Source organism: Triticum aestivum, chromosome 2B (assembly GCF_018294505.1).
Source record: "Triticum aestivum cultivar Chinese Spring chromosome 2B, IWGSC CS RefSeq v2.1, whole genome shotgun sequence".
Taxonomy (NCBI): Eukaryota; Viridiplantae; Streptophyta; class Magnoliopsida; order Poales; family Poaceae; genus Triticum; species Triticum aestivum.
In genome coordinates, this window is record NC_057798.1 from 136,170,082 (window position 1) to 136,174,144 (window position 4,063).

Here is a 4,063-nt window from a genome sequence, read left to right on the forward strand (position 1 = left end):
GAGGGGCTGCCTAGGGCAGGCCGCGCCCCCCCCCCCCCATGGCCTAGTCCGAATTGGACTAGGGGGAGGGGCCGCACCCCCTCCTTCCTTCCCTTCTCTCTTCCCCTTCCTTGTCTCCTACTCCTAATACATGGAAGGACTCCTAGTTGGACTAGGAAAGAAGGAATCCTACTCCCGGTGGGAGTAGGACTCCCTTGGCGCGCCCTCCCCCTAGGGCCGGCCTCCTCCTCCCTTGATCCTTTATATACGAGGGCAGGGGGGCACCCCATGACACACAAGTTGATCTACGGATCGTTCCTTAGCCGTGTGCGGTGCCCCCTTCCACCATATTCCACCTCGGTCATGTCGTCGCGGAGTTTAGGCGAAGCCCTGCGCCGGTAGAACATCACCATCGTCACCACGCCGTCGTGCGGACGGAACTCATCTCCGGAGCCTTTGCTGGATCGGAGGGCCGGAGATCGTCATCGAGTTGAACGTGTGCCGAACTCGGAGGCTCCGTACGTTCGGTGCTTGGATCGGTCGGATCGTGAAGACGTACGACTACATCAACCGCGTTGTGATAACGCTTCCGCTTACGGTCTACGAGGGTACGTGGACGAACACTCTCCCCTCTTGTTGCTATGCCATCATCATGATCTTGCATGTGCGTAGGAAATTTTTTGACATTACTACGTTCCCCAACATAAAGGAGGGAGGGAGGAGGAGGCCGGCCCTAGGAGGGGCGCGCCATGGGGAGTCCTACTCCCACCGGGAGTAGGATTCCCCCTTTCCTAGTCCAACTAGGAGTCCTTCCATGTAGTAGGAGTAGGAGACTAGGAAGGGGAAAAGAGAAGGGAAGGAAGGAGGGGGTGCGACCCCTCCCCCTAGTCCAATTCGGACTAGGCCATGGGGGGGCGCACGGCCTGCCCTAGGCAGCCCCTCTCTCTTTCCCGCAGGGCCCAATAAGGCCCAATACTTCTCCCCGGCGAATTCCCGTAACTCTCTGGTACTACGAAAAATACCCGAATCACTCGGAACCTTTCCGAACTCCGAATATAGTCGTCCAATATATCGATCTTTACGTCTCGACCATTTCGAGACTCCTCGTCATGTCCCCGATCTCATCCGGGACTCCGAACTCCTTCGGTACATCAAAACTCATAAACTCATAATATAACTGTCATCGAAACCTTAAGCGTGCGGACCCTACGGGTTCGAGAACTATGTAGACATGACCTAGAACTATTCTCGGTCAATAACCAATAGCGGGACCTGGATGCCCATATTGGCTCCTACATATTCTACGAAGATCTTTATCGGTCAAACCGCATAACAACATACGTTGTTCCCTTTGTCATCGGTATGTTACTTGCCCGAGATTCGATCGTCGGTATCCAATACCTAGTTCAATCTCGTCACCGGCAAGTCTCTTTACTCGTTCTGTAATGCATCATCCCGTAACCAACTCATTGGTCACATTGCTTGCAAGGCTTATAATGATGTGCATTACCGAGAGGGCCCAGAGATACCTCTTCGACAATCTGAGTGACAAAACCTAATCTCGAAATACGCCAACTCAGCATGTACCTTCGGAGACACCTGTAGTACTCCTTTATAATCACCCAGTTACGTTGTAACGTTTGGTAGTACCCAAAGTGTTCCTCCGGTAAACGGGAGTTGCATAATCTCATAGTTACAGGAACATGTATAAGTCATGAAGAAAGCAATAGCAACATACTAAACGATCAAGTGTTAAGCTAACGGAATGGGTCAAGTCAATCACATCATTCTCCTAATGATGTGATCCCGTTAATCAAATGACAACTCTTTTGTCCATGGCTAGGAAACATAACCATCTCTGGTAAACGAGCTAGTCAAGTAGAGGCATACTAGTGACACTATGTTTGTCTATGTATTCACACATGTATTATGTTTCCGGTTAATACAATTCTAGCATGAATAATAAACATTTATCATGAAATAAGTAAATAAATAATAACTTTTTATTGCCTCTAGGGCATATTTCCTTCAGTCTCCCACTTGCACTAGAGTCAATAATCTAGTTCACATCGCCGTGTGATTTAACATCAATATTCTTATCTGTATATGATTAACACCCATAGTTCACATCATTATGTGACCAACATCCAAAGGGTTTACTAGAGTCAATAATCTAGTTCACATTGCTATGTGATTAACACCCAAAGAGTACTAAGGTGTGATCATGTTTTGCTCGTGAGAGAAGCTTAGTCAACGGGTCTGTCACATTCAGAGCCGTATGTATTTTGCAAATATTTTATGTCCACAATGCTCTGCACGGAGCTACTCTAGCTAATTGCTCCCACTTTCAATATGTATCCATGTTGAGACTTAGAGTCATCCGGATCAGTGTAAAAGTTTGCACTTATGTAACTTTTACAACAAACTCTTTTATCACCTCCATAATCGAGAAACATCTCCTTAGTCCTTACTAAGGATATTCTTGACCAATGTCCAGTGATCTACTCCTAGATCACTATTGTACTCCCTTGCCAAATTCAGAGCAAGGTATACAATAGGTCTGGTACATAGCATAGCATACTTTATAGAACCTATGACTGAGGCATAGGGAAAGACTTTTCATTCTCTTTCTATTTTCTGCTGTGGTCGGGATTTGAGTCTTACTCAATTTCATACCTTTGCAACACAGGCAAGAACTCTTTCTTTGACTGTTCCATTTTGAACTATTTCAAAATCTTGCCAAGGTATGTATTCATTGAAAATCTTATCAAGCGTCTTGATCTATCTCAATAGATCTTGATGCTCAATATGTAAGTAGCTTTTACTGAGGTCTTTTGTTTTTAAAGAACTCCTTTAAAACACTCCTTTATGCTTTGCAGAAAAATTCTACATCATTTCTGATCAACAATAGGTCACTCACGTATGCTAATCAGAAAGGCTGTAGTGCTCCCACTCACTTTATTGTAAATACAGGCTTCATCGTAAGTCCATATAAAACTATATGCTTTGATCAACTTATCAAAGCGTATATTCCAACTCCGAGATGCTTGCACCAGTCCATAGATGGATCGCTGGAGCTTGCACATTTTGTTAGCACCTTTAGAATTGACAAAACCTTCTAGTTGCATCATATACAACTCTTCTTTAATAAATTCATCAAGGAATGCAGTTTTGACATCCATTTGCCAGATTTCATAAAATGTGGCAATTGCTAACATGATTCAGACAGACTTAAGCATCGATACGAGTGAGAAAATCGCATCGTATTCAACACCTACATGGATTATATCTCAGATTTGATGGCCTCGAGCCATTTCGCGGAATCTGGGCTCATCATCGCTTCCTCATAGTTCGTAGGTTCATCATGGTCTAGTAACATGACTTCCAGAACATGATTACTACACCACTCTGGTGCGGATCTTACTCTGGAAGACCTACGAGGTTCTGTAGTAACTTGATCTGAAGTTTCATGATCAATATCATTAGCTTCCTCACTAATTGGTGTATTTGTCACAGGAACTAATTTCTGTGATAAACTACTTTCCAATAAGGGAGCAGGTACAGTTACCTCATCAAGTTCTACTTTCCTCCCACTCACTTCTTTCGAGAGAAACTCCTTCTCTGGAAAGGATCCATTTTAGCAACGAATATCTTGCCATCGGTTCTGTGATAGAAGGTGTACCCAACAATTTCCTTTGGGTATTCTATGAAGACTCACTTCTCCGATTTGGGTTCGAGCTTATCAGGATGAAACTTTTTCACATAAGCATCGCAGCCCCAAACTTTAAAAAACAACAGCTTAGGTTTACTGCTAAACCATAGTTCATACGGTGTCGTCTCAACGGATTTAGATGGTGCCCTATTTTAAACATGAATGCAGCTGTCTCTAATGCATAACCCCAAAACGATAGTGGTAAACTGATAAGAGACATCATAGATCGCACCATATCAAATAAAGTGCGGTTACGACGTTCGGACACACCATAACGATGTGGTGTTCCAGGTGGCGTGAGCTGTGAAACTATTCCACATTGTTTTAATTGAAGAGCAAACTCGTAACTCAAATATTTGTCTCCGTGATCAG